Source organism: Podarcis erhardii (assembly GCF_964252035.2).
Source record: "Podarcis erhardii genome assembly, chromosome: 15".
In the NCBI taxonomy this organism is placed as follows: domain Eukaryota; kingdom Metazoa; phylum Chordata; class Lepidosauria; order Squamata; family Lacertidae; genus Podarcis; species Podarcis erhardii.
Genome location: NC_138505.1, coordinates 37643042 through 37661562, shown reverse-complemented (window position 1 = coordinate 37661562; position 18521 = coordinate 37643042).

The following is an 18521-nucleotide window of genomic DNA, read 5'->3' as shown; positions in this document are numbered from 1 at the left end:
TCCAGCCACAGAATGTGCAGGGCCAGCTGGAAAGAGTCCCCTACTCTTGGCACAGACAGTTAGATGAGCCACCTTTCTGACTTGGTATAACGCAGCTTCTCGTGTCCCTCCAGCTGGCCTGACCTGTAGACAGGTACACCTACATGGCTGCACCATGGCTTCATTCAGTGGCAAATGCTATAAGAGGTACACAGCAAGCAAGGTGGTCTGTGGTGGGTTCCATCCGGATCATCTGTGCTGGGTGGTCTCACTGGGACTGGCAGGGCAAAAGGCAGAGCCGATGACAGATGGAGCCAACTAATTCTAGTTTTGGCCCCATCCTGCTCTCTGCTGAGTTCTGCAAGGGCAGCACTGAGTCTAAGGTGGTGGAGGAAGCTGGCAGTCAGGAATGGAATGGGTGAAAGCAGGCAGGTGGGTGCTAGCTGAAGCAGACTGGTGTCAGTGGGACAGGGCCCCATCTTCCCAAATGTGCCCGCCTCCACTGCTTGACTGAAAAGATCGGTAGGACTCTGGCCCAATCAGAGCACAGTCTCTATTGTCTTTTTATTTATGATTTTCAGTTATATGCATTTCAATAGTTTTACAATCATTCTAACATTTCAAACCTTGACTTCCTCCTCTTTCTGTGGTTCCTTAAATTTATTTTTTTACATTTCCTACATATTCTAAATTAACTTATTCTTTTATTCATCTACTTCAAATATATGCTCTTATGAAACTGTAGGTTATTACAATAGTCCAGCCAATGTCCTTATCTGTTTGCAGTATGTTTGTAAATATTCAATAAACTATTTCCATTCTTTTATAAATCGTTTATTATCTTGATTTCTTATTTTTCTGGTAAGTTTCACCATTTCTGCATATTCCAAACGTTTTTGTATCCATTCTTCTTTCGTCGGGGCTTCCTCTTTCCATTTTTGGGCAAATAACATTTTTGCTGCTGTAGTCGCATACATGAATAAATTTCTATACAGTTTGGGTAGTTCTGTCCCTATAATTCCCAAAAGGAAAGCTTCTGGGTTTTTTTTACAAATGTTATTTTAAACATCTTTTTCAATTCAGTATGTATCATTTCCCAGTAAGCTCTCACCTTATACTATAAGACCACCACATATGATAAAAAGAACCTTCTTTCTCTTTACATTTCCAACACTTATTTGATTCTGATTTATACATTTTTGCCAATTTACTTGATGTTAGATACCATCTATATAACATTTTCATATAATTTTTTCTTAAACCATAGCATGATGTAAATTTTATATCCATATTCCACGGTTGTTACGATGCTTCCATATCTGTAATATAACCATTGTCTAATGCCCAATGCGTCATTGAAGATTTTACTTGCTCATCCTTTGTCTCCCATTCCAATGATATCTAATACATTTTAGACAGCAGTTTGACATTACACTGCAATTGTGATATTCGTTCTGTTTTAGATGCTCGTTGAAGACATGATTCTTTCAGTAAGACTTTCCGCAACCAGTGCAAGATGGTATCTGTAACCGGTTTATGGTTCCCTGCCCTGATTGCTGCCCTCATCCATTGGCTCCATGTCACACCAGGTTTTTGGACCAGGGCACCTTTTGAATTTCCCAGAATGCCACTAATCACTCTGGGGCATCATGGGAAACGAAAATCTCAAAAGCCAGGCCAAGGAAGGCCTTTGTTCTCCCAGTTCATATCTCTATTGAAATTGATTTTATATTTGTGTGTGTGCGTCTCTGTGTGTAATTGTTGCTTTTCATTGTTTTACATGTAATTGTGCAGATTTTGTTTTGTTTTGAAATTATTTTTAGACATAAAGTTGTTTTAACTGCTTTGATCCATGTAGTTGTTCTGTATATGTTTTCGTTGCACCATAAATTGCTCCAAGACGCTTCCCAGGAAGCGATTCATAAGTGAAATAAATAATAATAATAATAATAATTTCCCAGGAAAGCTAAGCAGAAGCCAGACTTAATTACGAGGCTAGCAGAGTGCATAGAGATTGCCTCTCACAAGTGGGAACAGACAGTGAGCCCTAAAGCATCACCCATAATTCCCTGCAACACTCGGGGCCTCTTGAATGAACAATACCAAGGTTGGAAAGGTTCCCTGGGGACAGGGAGTTTGAAAGCCACTGATTTACGGAGTTGATTATCGTCTTCTGATTCTAACTACTGACAATTGCAGAAGCTTAATAACAAGAAAAAAGAGCTTGTCTCCTTAAGACTGGGCAGTAACTACCTTTTTTTCTTTCTTGTGGCAGCTCATTGTTAATTTGGGATCGCTGAGCCATCCATTAAGGCTTTAAATCACTCCAGTCAATTTTGGATTGGAAGTGGCATCCCTGAGGAGTGGTGCTTAATCCACCAAGCCGTCCAGACAGTCGTGCGCGCACACACACAAAAGTCAGTATCTAACAAGTCAGGCTCTGGCAGGTATCTGGCACCCTGGATCAATTGACAAGCACTCTGGGTTCGAAGGTGATGTAAAAGGAGGATGCTAATTGTGAGGAGTTTAAATTGCAGCTTAATTTATGGCAGGGAGGAGGTGAGATTCAAGGAGGATTGCGAGCATTTCTTTGCGGTGGGATAGGGGCTCAGATCCAGCGCTTGGCATCCTCAGCATTACTAATAATAATAATACTAAAAAAAATTGTTTATATCCCGCCCTCCCCAGCCGAAACCGGGCTCAGGGCGGCTAACAACACTAAAGTAGTACAACATTATAAAAACATTATAAAAATTAATTAAAATCAAAATTGATGGCAACCATATGCGTGCCCTGCAAACCCCCATGAGCTTTGTTTTTGGCAAGGGAGGGCAGGAAGGGCCTGGGCCCAGCTCTCAAGGTTTCCATTTCCCACAATGCCCCAAAGTGACCTTCCATCAGAGGCATTCTGGGAAATCAAAATGGTGGCTAGGTTCAGCAATAGAGCTTTTTCCATCAGTGCAGAACTATGGGAGTAGGCACTCCTGATCACTGGCAGAGGAAGAGGTGGGCAAGGGGAGTGCACTACTCCCAGCAACTCGATCCCGGTGGGGCTGCCCCCCTGCCCATGCGGCTGCCCCCCTGCCCACGCTGGGCACCATGCCCCCACAGGCAGTGCCTCACACCCCCAGGACCCAGCACCCCCACGGGCGGCGCGCCATGCCTCAGGACGCATGCCACGCCCCTGGGACACATGCCATGCCCCCTGGGATGCACACCAGCCACACCCCCATCTGCTCTCTGCCACTGCTCCTGATGTCAGCAGCGGGGAACCTGTGTGGTCATCCAGCTGTTATTGGCCAACAGCTTCTATCACCCCTCACCCCAAGACATGTTGGCCAAGACTGATTGAAGTTTAAATCCAGCAATGTCTGGAAGACATTGTGTCGGCAAGGGAGAGAAATTTGGCTTGGTTTGCATTTGAGTGTGAACCTACATAATTCACACTTCCTGAAACAATCTTGTTCCAGTGAGCACTTCCAAGGCATGAGCTGCTGCTTTGCAGTAGCTGCATCTAAGAGAGGAATGACCTAAAGGGCGAAAAGAAGGGCTGGCCTAGAAAGTTGCTTTGGGAGTGGGCTGGAGGCTGGAGGGGAGATGTTGGGAGACCCGGCAGGGACAGAGGCATGCCTCTCTCTGTGCTTGAGCCACAGCTGTGACAGATTGGGGCATTAATGCTGTGAGCCCCTCCATCCTGTTCTCAAGTGTATATATTTCTAAATAAATTCATGTCTTAAAAGGCACCATAGTCTCTGCTGACCTTCCTTCCAAGGAAACTGAGCCCTGGGTAAGTACACAACCCCACTGGCATGTGGCCCGTGAAAGGCATGCGTCTCTCAGTCTGAAAAAGCTTCCCCACCCTCGGTGTCACTGGAATTTAGTCTAAATGATTAGGATTATGTATTCTTTCTAAGGAGCAGGTGGGGCTTGTCCACCTGGGAAGCTAGCCCACCTAGGAGAAGGAAAACTCAGGTCCTAAAATTCTGCTGCCTTGCAAGATATCTTTGGTAGAAGAAACGGCTAAGGCAGAGGTAGGCAACCTAAGACCCGGGGGCTGGATGTGGCCCAATCGCCTTCTCAGTCTGGCCAGTGGACGGTCTGGGAAAGCAACTTCCGCCCTGCAGAGAAGGTGGGATTGCAAGCTTCACGGGCCCACCACGCGTGCTGCGGCTGGAACCCAGCCCCGTGTGATTGGGGGGATTCCCAGCCGCGTCACCTCCTGGCCAGCCAATCAGCTGGCTCTGGGGGCGTGGCCTGCCCTATTTAAGGCAGGGCGCGGCACAAGGATCTCCCTCTTTCCCCACCTGCCAGTTGTTCCTGCTTTTCCCACCCTCCTGCCCTATAAGCTTTCTGTTCCTTCACCTTGCTATGGACTTAGGTTGGTCGCCATTGAGGGGCCTGGTATGAATTTTTCCACTTGGCAAACTGGCACCAGCCACTTAATTTTCGCCTACCTCATAGCAAATCGTCACAACTTGCTGGGTATTGGAGGTTAGGCATTGGTATTGCTCTGTAGATGGAAGAGGGGAGGAAGCGCCATCACCTGCCCCGCATATTGAAGGGTAGTCCGATAAAGGATCCCAGGGGGCGTGGCCCTGTCTGAAGCCTATGGAGGTGAGGGCCTAAGGCACGCCCCCGAGCGGTGACCCCAAGGGAGTTCCTAGTTGATGTGCATCAGCAGGACTCCCCCTACTGGTGGTTAACCCTTCCCAGACTTCAAACAGACGGGCTAAAACGGATATAGTTGGTTAGGACCAATGCCTAAGCCAATACCACTCATCACCTGTAACCAATAAAGCTGTGGCCTTATTTAGCCCATTAACCTTAATAATTGTGTCATGTGTCTTTATTTCCACTGGGGGGGGGGCAGCGGTGGGACCTCGCCATGCAATCAGTGTGTGTTTACACGAGTAGAATGTGTGCTTTTATTTAAAACGCATCTCTGGGTTATTTGTGGGGCATAGGAATTCGTTCATTTTTTTCCCCAAAATATTGTCCAGCCCCCCACAAGGTATGAGGGACAATGGACCGGCCCACAGCTGAAAAAGTTTGCTGACCCCTAGGCTAAGGAGTTAATCCTACACGCATCCGGAATGGAGTCCCTAAGATGGTTGGTTGGCGCCTTGTAGCAACTCCTCCAGCCAGGTTGGTGCCAAACATATTGTTCTGCTTTCCTGTGCTGATCCCGGGGGGGGGGGGTTACCATGCAGCGTGGTCTGAGTCTGGTCCTGGGTCGAGGGTCTGGAGGCTGTCCGTCAAGGGTGAAGCAGGGTCCAAGGCAAGGAGCCGGGCATGGTCAGGAACTCCAGAAGAGCAGGTCAGAGGGCTGGCAGGAACAGGTTTCCAACAATGTTGCTCCCGCAACCTGGGACTGGGCTGACTGGCCTTTATCTCCTCTGAGGCCTGGGGCAGTCCCAGCCCACAGGCGGCTCGCCTCTCCTGGCCTGGAGGCGAGCACTCCTCCTGAGAGAACTTAGTTCCCTCTGCCTCTCTGCCCTGAGCCTCTGCAGCTCAGGAGAGGCTGGAGGGATACTGGACCCAGAGGCAACCTCACCTTCCCCTGACAGGGCTGGGAGAGGAGCACCTGCAGGCAATGGGTCCTCAATCACCTCTGGAGCCAGAGCGGATTCAGCTGGTGTCTGCTCCTGAGGATCCAGCACAGGTGAGGGCCCTTCAGATTCAAGCCCCTGCCCCGACTCAGCCGGCCCTGGAGGTGGGGACTCCTGTGCAGGCTGGGATTCCTCCGGTTCAGCCTCTGAATCAGATTCCCAGGCCATCACATTTTCTTTGGACCACATCAGGAAGGCTGAGTGGGGGAGTATAGTTGTCTGGGCAGCCCAGGACCTCCATCCACACTGCCCAGGCTTGTGCCCTAAGCAGGTCACTTCAGTGCTGCTAACACAGCAGTTTGACTTCACCCCTGGAGGCACACTCCATTGTCTTTTGAAACTGACGGATGCCAACCATGTACTCTTTCTGACACCAAACCTTTTCCTTTTATATGGTCTCTCTCTCTCTCTCTCTCTCTCTCTCTCTCTCTCTCTCTCACACACACACACACACACACAAGCGTCGACTCTTGCCCATTTTCATTTGTGTGTGGGTACATCAGCACACATATTCTTCAACACAAGTCCACCAATAATTCTAACCTCGCTTGATAGAGGCCACCTCTTTCATTAGTCTGATTCCATCACATTTCATCAGCAGCCACAACCAAAGGGGGCAGGGGGAGTAGTCGCTGGCCTCGTATGACTTCAAAAGCTAATAATGAAAAGTTTTTGTGGCAGGGGTCAGCGAGAAGGCAAGCGCAAACCGAGCCCTGCTGATGGGGTAGCAAATGGGCAGGGGGCTTAGAAGTCTCATGTGCCCAGACGCCTGATCCCTGCAGCCTGAATAAGTGGTGCAATTGGAGCGGTTGCTGAAATAGAGCAGCTTGGCAGCATTTCTCAAAATCTGCATCACTGAGTTGTGGTCAAAGGTGTGTCGGTCCATGTGCCCAAACACTGGAAAGCCTTAAGAACATCAGATGAGCCCTTCTGGTCTTGACCAGGCTAAAGGCCAATCCAGCCCAGCAGCCTTTTCTTCTCAGTGACCAGTCAGATGTCTCCAAAAAGCCCTCAAGCCAGGCATGAAGACAGAAGCTGCACAGGGAACAGGGAATTCCGCTGTGGGCTTCCCTTAGGTGCCTGGTTGGCCACTATGACAACACGATTCTGGGCTAGCTGCTCCACTGGCCTGATCCAGAAATACTTTTCTTATGATACAAGTGGCATAATGTCTCAGAACATCATGACCCATCTCTTTGGTCTGTGAAATTTAAGCAGGAGTTTTTGAAACTTTTATTTCTAGTCATGAGGTCTAGCAACTTGCTTTTCTAGATGAAAATGGAAAGGCTTTGTTATGTACTGAGTTGAATAGTATCCAAAATGCAGCAGTCTGATTGGTCCTAGAACAATAGGATTCAGAATGCAGCAGTCTGATTGGTCCTAGAACAATGCAGCAGTATGACTGGTCCGCAGGAGCCACCCAATCCAGCTCCAGGTAAAAGTGAATCCACAACCTGATTGACCTACAGGACAATTCTGGGATTAGCCAATCACGTGAAGCCCATTCTTAACCTGAAACCGTTCTTAACCTGAGACACCACTTTAGCTAATGGGGCCTCCCACTGCCGCCACACAATTTCCATTCTTATCCTGGGGCAAAGTTCTTAACCCGAGGTACTACTTCCGGGTTAGCAGAGTTTGTAGCCTGAAGTGTTTGTAACCCAAAGCGTTTGTAACTTGAGGTACCACTGTACAGTGGTACCTCTAGTTACGAACTAAATTCGTTCTGGAGGTCCATTCATAACCTGAAACTGTTCTTAACTAGAGGCATGCTTTTGCTAGTGGGGCCTCTTGCTGCCGCTTCGCCACCAGCACACAATTTCCGTTCTCATCTTGGGGCAAAGTTTTCAACTTGAGGTAACTCTTCCAGGTTAGTGGAGTTTGTAACTTGAAGCGCTTGTAACCTGAGGCTTGTAACCTGTACAGTGGTACCTCGGGTTACATACAGGATGAGAACAGAAGTCGTGCGGTGGCGGCATGGCAGCAGTCAGAGGCCCCATTATCTAAAGTGGTGCTTCAGGTTAAGAACAGTTTCAGGTTAAGAACGGACCTCCGGAACGAATTAAGTACCTAACCAGAGGTACCACTGTATTCTGTATTTCTGTAGCATCACAATGTAGGCTTTGACTAGAGGCAGCATTCCTTCCCTGTAAGAAGGCCTTCTACACACATCCTGGTGCATTTTGATTCATTTTTTTAAAAAAAGCATATTCCATAAATTTTGATTAGGAAATGAGCCTAACGTGGGAGTCCGCTTTCCCCTGCCTCTGCCATGCTTAAAACATATTCCGTTTGCTGCAAAACATTGTTCCAGGTTGCTTGCCAGTCCACTAGCTCCCATCCTCCTGACTATTTTTAGCAAGGCCAAAAGTCCCCCATGGCGTTGTAATTATCCCAATCAGATACGTCAAGAGACTGTACAGCTTGAGAACATTTTGCTTCGTTTGACACATGCAAATCAGATCCATTTGGCCTGGATGCTTTTCAGTTGGGTAGGGTGAGGGGACACAGGAGGGGAAGAGAGGAAAACAGAAAGGGTTTGCTACGTTCAGGCAGCAAATTTGGGAATCCCATCAAATGAGTGGGGGAGATGTGTGAAATAGCTCTCCAGCCGAATTGGGGGGGGGGGGTCCTCTCTTTATTCTCATTTTCTCTTTTTAAAATGTTCAATAAGTCCTATTGCTTCAGCCATCTATTTTATTTCATTTTATTGTGAGACCCACTTCTGAATTTATGTTGTCCTGTCCTGTTCTTTTTGTTGTTGTTTAGTCGTTTAGTCGTGTCTGACTCTTCGTGACCCCATGGACCAGAGAACGCCAGGCACTTTTGTCTTCCACAGCCTCCCACAGATCAAACTCATGATGGTAGCTTCAAGAACACTGTCCCACCATCTCATCCTCTGTCGTCCCCTTCTCCTTGTGCCCTCAATCTTTCCCAACATCAGGGTCTTTTCCAGGGTGTCTTCTCTTCTCATGAGGTGGCCAAAGTATTGGAGCCTCAGCTTCAGGATCTGTCCTTCCAGTGAGCACTCAGGGCTGATTTCCTTAAGAATGGATACATTTGATCTTCTTGCAGTCCATGGGACTCTCAAGAGTCTCCTCCAGCACCAGAATTCAAAAGCATGATTTCTTCGGCGATCAGCCTTCTTTATGGTCCAGCTTTCACTTCCATACATCACTACTGGGAAAACCATAGCTTTTACTATATGGACCTTTGTTGGCAAGGTGATGTCTCTACTTTTTAAGATGCTGTTCTTTTAGTTTAGAGAAAAAGCAAGCAAGAGGTGACACAATAGAAGTTTATAAAAGTATTCCTCGCATGGAGAAAGTGGAGAGAGGGATTTTTTCCCTACCCTCTCCTGACACTGGAACTCATGGGCATCTGACGAAGTAGAAGATTTAGGGCAGATGAAATAAATTACTTCTTCACGCAGCACACAGTGAAACTCTGGAATTCTATTGTTGGGACCCACCCTTGGACACGTCAGGGTGGAAAGCTTGTAAGTATTTAAGAACATAAAAAGCTGTCTTAATCTGAGTCACACCATGGGCCCATCTAGTCAGACCATGGACCCCTTGTCCACACTGACTGGCAGGATGTGCTGGTCCCGTGGGCTAACCGAGAGGCGAGGTCAGAGTCCAGTCCAAGGTCGATGGTGCAATATGGAGGCAGTCCGTAGAAGTTGAAGCTGGGTGCAGGGCAGGGCGTCAGGTGAGGTCAGGGATCAGGCTGGAACTAACAACCAACGATGTTGCTCCTGCAACTTGGGACTGGGGCTAGCTGGCTTTTATCTCCCCCGAGGCATAGGGCAGCCCCGATCCTCAGGTGACTCGCCCCTCCTGGCCTGGAGGCGAGCACTCCTCCTGCGGGAACTTAGTTCCCTCCGCCTCTCTGCCCTGAGCCTCTGCAGCTCAGGTGAGGCTGGAGGGTTACTGGACCCAGAGGCAACCTCAGCTTCCTCTGACAGGGCTGAGAGTGGAGCACCTGCAGGCAGTGGGTCCTCCATCCCCTCAGGAGCCAGAGCAGACTCAGCTGGTGCCTGCACCTGAGGATCCAGCACAGGTGAGGACCCTTCAGGCTCAGGCCCCAGCCCCGGCTCAGCTGGTTCTGGAGGCGGGGAATCCCGTGCAGGCTGGGATTCCTCAGGTTCAGCATCCGAATCCGATTCCCAGGCCATCACACCAGAGCTCTGCAAGGTTTCAGACGAGGAACAATTCCCAGCCCTACCTGCAGATGCTGGGGACTGAACCGAGCAAAGAAGGTGTTCTACCATAAATGAATCCAAATAGATCAGGTATAAACTCTGACATACCAGGAGCATTTCTTTAAGAGAGGTTTTCATCTTGCAGAGGATGCTGTTCCAGCCTTCAATCTTTCATGAGTCTCCAAAGGCAGGCATTTAAGGAAGGCTCATCTGTGGCCCTCCCAGTTGTTTCTGACTGAGGACTATACAGCTGCAAATAAAACATTTAAATGTGTTGAAAAGTGCAATATACCAATGCGACACTAGATGGCGAAAGTGAGTTATGCTAAATTCAATGTATATTTGAAAACGTTTTTTTTTTAAAGCATTTTCACAGCGTTATATGTGTGTGTGTGTGTGTGTGTGTGTGTGTGTGTGTGTGTGTAGATTCCACCTGAGTCAGCAGCAAAAAAAACTAATGCTATTCTAGGCTACATCAACAGAAGTCTAGTGTCCAGATCAGTGGGAAGTAATAGTACCACTTCTGCCTTGGTCGGACCACACATGGAATGCTGTGCCCAGTTCTGGGCATCACAATTTAGGAAGGATGTTGCCAAGCTAGAATGTGTGCACAGGAGGGCAACTGTTGAGCAGGGATATCTGATCCTGCACGGTGCTGTGCATTCCCATGACCCTGTAAAAATGATTTTTAAGGGATTAAAAAGCCTTTAAAAAGCCTTCAGCTCTGCCCACCAAACTGATTTGGGGTTGCATCTGTGGGGCACAGGGTTCCACAGATCAGAGCCACAGGGTAGGCTGGGGATTGGAGCATGCGCAACACACAGCTCAATTTCTGAAATAAATTAAACCAGGAGGATCCCCAAAGGCTCAGTCCTGCCTGCAAAATCTGATTTGCAAAGCAATGGTTCCCTCTCACACTTTTACACACACCAGTTTTCAAGTAGGGATGGGAGAAATCTGTCGATTTGGGTTTCTCTCGGCTTTGCAATTTTCCAGCCGAATAAATTGTGGGCTGGAGGGGAGGAGACACCACTTTGTTACCGCTCCTTCTTTGGAATTGCTTCAGCTCAATCGCCATGAGATACATCTTTATCAAGTGAGTGGCGCTGGCAGACCCTCCAAGTGTCCCTGTTTTCCCCAAGCCAAAGAGATACAACCTTTAGAAGACATCTGAAGGCATGTATAGGGAAGTTTTAAAACTTTTTACTATGCTTTTATATATGTTGGAAGCCTCCCATGGTGGCTGGGGCAACTGAGTCAGATGGGCTGAAAAATAAATAAATAAATAAATAAATATGAATAATAGAATTTGTTGTTTAGTCATGTCCTACGCTTTGTGACCCCATGGACCAGAGCACGCCAGGCACTCCTGTCTTCCACTGCCTCCCGCAGTTTGGTCAAACTCATGTTGGTAGCTTCGAGAACACTCTCCAACCATCTCGTCCTCTGTCATCCTCTTCTCCTTGTGCCCTCAATCTTTCCCAACATCAGGGTCTTTTCCAGGGACTCTTCTCTTCTCATGAGGTGGCCAAAGTATTGGAGCCTCAGCTTCACGATCTGTCCTTCCAGTGAGCACTCAGGGCTGGTTTCCTTCAGAATGGAGAAGTTTGATCTTCTTGCAGTCCATGCAATTCTCAAGAGTCTCCTCCAGCACCATAATTCAAAAGCATCAATTCTTCAGCAATCAGCCTTCTTTATGGTCCAGCTTTCACTTCCATACATCACTACTGGGAAAACCATAGCTTTAACTATACAGACGTTGGTTGGCAAGGTGATGTATCTACTTTTTAAGATGCTGTCTAGGATGTCCCTATTTTCATCAGATAAATTTTGGAGGGTATGGTGTTGCAAAACCATCTCCCATCATCCCTGACTGCAAGCCATGCTGGATGGAGCCAATGGGAGCTGGAGTGCTGCAACTTGTGGAGGGCATGGAAGCTAAACAGGCATGGAAGCTAAACAGTTCAGATCCCACCCCCAGCCTAAGTCGCAACGAAAGCCTGACCTTCGACAATAGCAACAACACAGCACATGGCATTAGAGTGGAAATCTCAGAAAGTGAAGCCTCTTCAGCAAATCGCTTCTCTGAAACCATAAGGAATTTAAGGTTGCGGATGAGCACGTTCCAGCCGGAAAACATGTATAGAATTATTCAAAACGCACCATTTTGTTGCCTCGGCATGCCTCAGATAAAAAAATGATGGGGTTTGCTTTTCTGTGGTGTTTTTTAAAAAAACCTTTCTTTCTACTCTGGATGACATAAAAGAAAGGTTAATTGAGTCTTCAAAGGTAGATAAACTGCCATTGTTGCCAACTGCTGCCAGGCCTCCCCAAAATTGATGGGCATTGTCATCCAAATGTGTGCATGTGCTTCCCCCTCCCCACACCATATTTTATTTAAGGTGGCATCCCTGGTGCCAGCCCAGCACGTGGTGGGCAGTTTGGAACAACGGTGCAATCTGGGTCATATAGCAATACCGCAAAGCATGTCAAAGGGTTTGCCGGATGCTGAAGCCAACATTTCCGGCAAACATTTGTTGGAGACATGGTCTTCTTGGGGGTCCACTGGTGGAGCCACTCTTCTGTGTCTGATGTCAAGCACCTAGAGATTTAAGACATTGCGATGTGTGGCATGAGTTGCCGAGCACCTAGAAAGGTAAGCACTAATATTATTTGCGTGTTCAGACCTTTAAACCTCCCTCTTAAATAAATGCAGGCAAGACTCAAATTTTGGTTTGGTTTTTGGCAGAATTTAGGCCACAACTTTATAGCAAGTGAGTAGTTGCATAGGCTCTGGTTCGACTAGCTCCCTGCACCGTTGCAGGTAGCGCTGACCCAGGGCACCAGCATAGGTCAGCCGAGGGTGAACACCTAGATAAGCGGAAAGCCAGGAACAGGCTATCTCTGCCACCCAAATGCCCCCCTGGACTCAGGCACGGGCACAACCCCCTCACAGGGGTTGACCAAACCATCAAGTCCCTGGATTCCTTTAACGGAATACCCATCACATAGGGATGGCGAGAGCATTCTCCCATCCCTATCACCTGAACCAGAGCCTATCCGCAGCCTTACAAGTTGTGATGATTTGCTACGCGGCAGGCGAAACCCAAATGGCACCAGCCAATCAGCCAAGTGGGGAAAATTCCTGCCATGCCCCTGTCCCAACAACAGATGACACATGACGGCATAGCAAGGTCAAGCGCACAGCCCTAAAAATAGGGAGAGGTGGGCAGGTGTTCCGAGTCACACACAGAAAGAGGAAGCTCTGGGTCACGTGCATAGGTATATATAGGTTCCTTGATCCGTTTAGTCTGCATCCCATTGGCCTGGGTAAATCAAGGGACCCACCAATCGGGTGTTGTGGCTACTCAATCAAACCCACCCACAACATAGCGTTTGGTTGCCAGGTCTCACCGCAACCTCTTTAAGAGAGGATCCGATTTATACTCTAAGGCTGAACTATAGTTACAGTGTGACTTCTGAAGCAGAGCTCTGACATGTGCCTTCAGACTATCCCTGGGTTCTGCTACGGTGACCTGTTGCCCCAAGTATCCGTATTTATTTATTTTTTAAGTTTCCAGTCTTCTTACCGGGGCCTAGGCATACATTGCTGTCCTGCAGGCTCCAAAGACAGTAAACAAACTGCTAATGGCAGTCCTCTCTTAACCCTGTCCGAACACCGCTCTCTGACCGCGGAAGTGTGATTAACAGCTAGAAATAGCCTGGCAGGAGTTGTGACCCCATGGACTTGTGCTCTGATGCGGTCTGAGAACATACATTTGCATCACAGCCGGGCCCTGAATGGCTGTTATTTCACCCTTCCGCTTTCCCTCCCCCTCCTGTGAGCTCTGTCCACTCTCTGCTCCCCCCTCCAGAGACAGGCCGACCTGCACAGTGACAGCTGCGACACCGCTCTGCCATCTAGCGCAGCAACACAAAATAGAGGGCGAAAGGAAGACCAGATGTAGAGTTATGCATGTCATGTGCCAAGATGCCAAAAAAGTTCAGGAGCAGTGGGGTGCCAGATGCAGGTTTAGCTTCCTAAGGTTTAATTTTTAAAATCACGTTCATGAAATTGTGTGAAACGCCTGCTGAAATCTCAGAAGCCAATGAGGGAATAGAATAAGGTCGGCAGTGAGTGAGACTTTCCACCTCGTATAGATCCTTTCCCCTCCCACTCTCTGCCAAACACAGAATCAATAACTTGCAAAATAAATGATTTAGAGCAAGAGGAATGATGTGGATTTGCTCAATTTATACCTTGCTCTCTAATTCTGACGTTCATGTATGGGTGCTTAAGTAGCCATGACACACACACACACACACACAACACACAACAAACACGAGACAACGGCAGCAGACTTGCAGGAGCTTCTGCAAAGTTTGTGGACACACAAACAGACACGCACACACACAGAGAGAAAAACAACAACTTAGGGAGGGAGTCTAATAGGGGAACCTTGCAAAACAGCCCAACAGCTTGGCTGTTTTGTTTTGAAGACAGATTTCTCCTTCCCAGCCAACAAAGAACAAGATCTTTCCATGCCAGAAACGTACCTGAACAAAATCTCTCCTGGACTCTCCTGGGGTAAGGAGTTCTGCAAAGTGGACATCATAACCAAGAAAACCACACAGATAAGGACATACAAGAACATGTAAACGTCTTTCTTTACAAGGGACCCTGCCCAACTCTAGACTTTGCAGGAGTGCGGACAGGATACTATTAATTAGGGCTGTGCATGAATTCTAAATCTCAAGCCAAAACAGGGTGCTTTGGAGGAATTCGGAGTTTCTCTGAGGCTATGATCTCCCGGATCCTAGTTTGAGCACTCTAACCACTGCACCTTGCTCACTCTTGCCTGGCTGGAGGACAAAGAGGTGGAAAGGTAAGACTGCATTCATTGCTCTGCCCACTTTTGCATTTAGCCCCACCCACCACTGCATGTGAGCCCCCAAAGGATACCCCAGAAGGGAATGTGACAGCTCAGCCGGTACAGCTTAAGACTCTTATTGTCACGGTTGTGGGTTTGAGTCTCGCAAATGGGGCAAAAAGATTGCAGGGGGGCTGGACTAGATGCCTCTCCAGGTCCCTTCCAGCTACACAACCCAACTCCAGCCATACGCTGCGATTCTTTCTGCATGCATACAAAATGAGCTACTTCTCTTCTTAAATTGCCACCTGGTCTAACAATTAAATTACTGGGGATATTTAAACCTTGTCATTGACTGACAGGTTTGAAAACTGCCAGTTTTCTGTTGCCTGCCTGCCTCTCCCTCCCTCCCTCTGCTCCCCACCCCCTATTGCAGAAGGTGGGAAACCACCTACGATCAATAAATCAAATAAAGCCCTCGTCTTGCCTCCCTTTCAAGAGGAAAGTCAACCCGGTTGTTTATGACGGTTATTACATTATCTGCAGCAGTCAGGCGGGTGGCGGCAAGGGGGTGGGAGGGGAAAGCGAGGGGGACGTTCCAAAGGGAATTTAATGAAGTGGTTCCAAATATTGTATCAAAATAAATGAAGTGAATAATGAAAGCGCCCGTCCCAGGTCCCTTTGACGACAAATAACCATTGTGCGAGCTCTCGGAGATGGGAGAGATGGATGGGCAAATTTGAAGGCGCCACTGTGGCACATTGTAGAATGGGGAACAATAGGCAGCATTGAATGATGATGTATTTCAGACCAGTCTTTCTTCATGTCTAGGCAGGAAAATGATGGAGGAGGAGGAGGAGGAGCAGGAGATGGCAGTTAGGGATGATGACCTTAGCCTTTTTCATCACCACAGGTAATCTGGAATATGAAGGCAATAGAAAGATGAGTTAGGGGAGGCCTTCTTTGTTGGTGTCAGGGCTAGTCCACCCATGAGGCAGAGTGAAGCAGCCACCTTGGGCCCCAAAAGTTGCCCCACTTCTATTGCCACTAGCAGAGAAGCGGGTTCTCTTTCCAGAATATGCTCCATGCTAAGCCACAGCCCTCCCTGGCTTTGCGCTCTGGGCCTCCTTGAATGCTTTTGCCTGGCTTGGATCTGTCATTGAGATGTGAGCATGCTTGCTGGCATGGGTGATGGAGGTGTTCGTAGAAACGTCTGTGAAATATACTCAGAGTCAAGAGTTGATATCATGCTCTTTATTCAGCTCATAGTGGGGAGGAGGAATGGAAGTTCCCCCAGAATGTCTGCTTTATATACATTATTTACACAATGGGCCCCACGTGATTGGCTAATTCCGGGATTCACCTGTAGGCCAATCAGGTTGCGGATTCACTTCCACCTGGAGCTGGATTGGGTGGCTCCTGTGGACCAATCAGACTGCCACATTTTGGACCCTATTGTTCTAGGACCAATCAGACTGCTGCATTCTGAATCCTATTGTTCTAGGGCCAATCAGACTGCTGCATTCTGAATCCTATTGTTCTAGGGCCAATCAGACTGCTGCATTCTGAATCCTATTGTTCTAGGGCTAACCACACTGCTGTATTTTGGATCCTATTCAACTCAGTACATAACAGTCTGGCTTTTTCATACAGAGGCAAGAGTCGTATTGTTGTTCTACCTGCTTTGGCCTCTTGCCCAATCTGCCACTGTCATGTGTCCCTGAGAGGTTGCCCATGAGCAAATGTGACCCATGGGCTGAAAAAGCATTCCCTGCCCTTGCTTCCATTCTTCCTGTTGACCAGTTGGCACCTGTCTGTCTCAGGAGACAATGTGGGACTATGCCTATGAGGGTGAAGTCCATCTGCTGGAGGTCACAGCACAGGGGTGCCATCTCGCCCTCAGGTGTGTGTGTGTATGACGTCGCATATTAGTATTGTGGTGGCAACCGCGGGCTCCTTTTCCTCCTCCACTTCTACTGAATTTGGTCCAGTAACAGATATTTGAGCAGGGGTGTGATTTGCTGACAGGATCTTGCCCCTGTCAGCAATTGTTCTGCAGCATTCTGCATTAACTGCAGTTTCCAGACCAAATGCTAGCAAGTCCCCCACATAGAATGCATCACACTAACCCAGAAGCTATCCCAGTCCAGGGACTGGTCAAGATGTCGCTGTAGGGCAAAGTTGGAGGGCAGTAATTTGGGCCAGATTGTTTTATTTAGGGGAATTTTGATCCCTGGACAAGCCAGAAGAGGTTCTCCTCCCCTAAAAAAAGAGAGAAAAACATGTTCCATCCTCGGCTGAGTTTTCTTTAGCCTAACCCTGTTCCACTTTGCTGTCAGCTCACCCCCCCCCCAAATTCCCCCTCTGAAGCGATCACGCTAAGAACCTTAGCAGAGCATTCCTGAAAATTCAGAAAAGGGGATTTTCCAACAAGCATTAGGAAAATTAAACTTCTCAAGAGCCGCCTCAATCTGGCAAGCTATTTTGAGCTTCCCTAAAGTACAGTGAGTGAAATTGTTGACCGGGGAGGGTTGTGGGGGGATCAGAGGAAGAAAAGTGTAATAAGCAAAAAATGAGGAATTAAGATCAGAAACCCTCGTCCTTGGGCTTCTGTGGGGCTGAGGTCTAATCGCTCCCCACTGCCCACACAATGGTAGGTAGCACCTTCAGAGATTGACGCTCTGTGGTTGTATTAGAGAAAAGAAAGTCAAAAACCCTCTGGGTGAGCAGACTGGGAGTGAAGGCTGGTGCTGGGTCAATAACATCTCACAGCAAAGGGCCGAATCAGGGCCTGTTCACAAGGGAAGTCAACAGAACTAGGCCAAGGCAGAGTCATAGAACATGGTCCAAGGATGTGGGGGTAGGGAGAGGAATGGGGGAGATAGCTAGGTTGGCCATATTCTGAAGAGCAAAAACACAGACACATTTGGGGGGCACACACGCCACCATCCCACATCTTCGTTGTTCGCCCCCTCACTGACGCCTTCCTCGCCTGCCTGCTCTCCGCCTCCCTCCCTCCCTCCCCTCTCTTATCTTTGCTGCATTTGGCCTCCTCCTCATGAGACGCTGCATCTCCAGGCGATGGGAGGCTGAGTGGCCCCGGGAAGGCCATGCAAGGCCTAGCAGCCACTGGAAACAGCATGGGGCTGTCAGAAAAAAGTGGGACATGAATAAATATAAACAGTGGTACCTTGGTTCTCAAACACCTTGGTACTCAAACAGTTTTGAACCCAAACATTGCAAACCCAGAAGTATGTGTTCCTGTTTTCGAACTTTTTTTGGAAACTGAACATGCTCTGTTTTGAGTGCCACACTTCCATTTTGAGTGTTATGCTGAGGTCTGTCTGTTTTTGATATTTATTCTGTGTTTTTGCTTCTGCGGCTCTTTTGTGTGTGTGCGTGTGTGACTGTGTGGAGCCCAGTTCAGCTATTGATTGATTGGTTGATTGATTGACTGTGTGACTGCATTACATTGTTCATTGCTTTCATTTTATGGATTAGTGGGCTCATTAGATAGTAAAATTCATGTTACATTGCTGTTTTAGGGGTTGTTTTTAAAAGTCTGGAATGGATTAATCCATTTTGCATTACTTTCTGTGGGCCTTGGTTTTGGAACACTTTGGTTTTGGAACGGACTTCTGGAACAGATTAAGTTTGAGAACAAGGTACCACTGTAACGATGATGTTGATGATTTTTGAAAACATTCCTGTTTACCCAGGCATCTGACGAATACTGTTCCTAGCAACCCTGAGATCACTGTTTGAGATTTTTAAAATAGAATATTCTTAACCGTAACTGGATTTAGAATATTTTGACTGTTTATGGAACGGTTTTGTTTTGTTTTGTTGTTTTTAAAA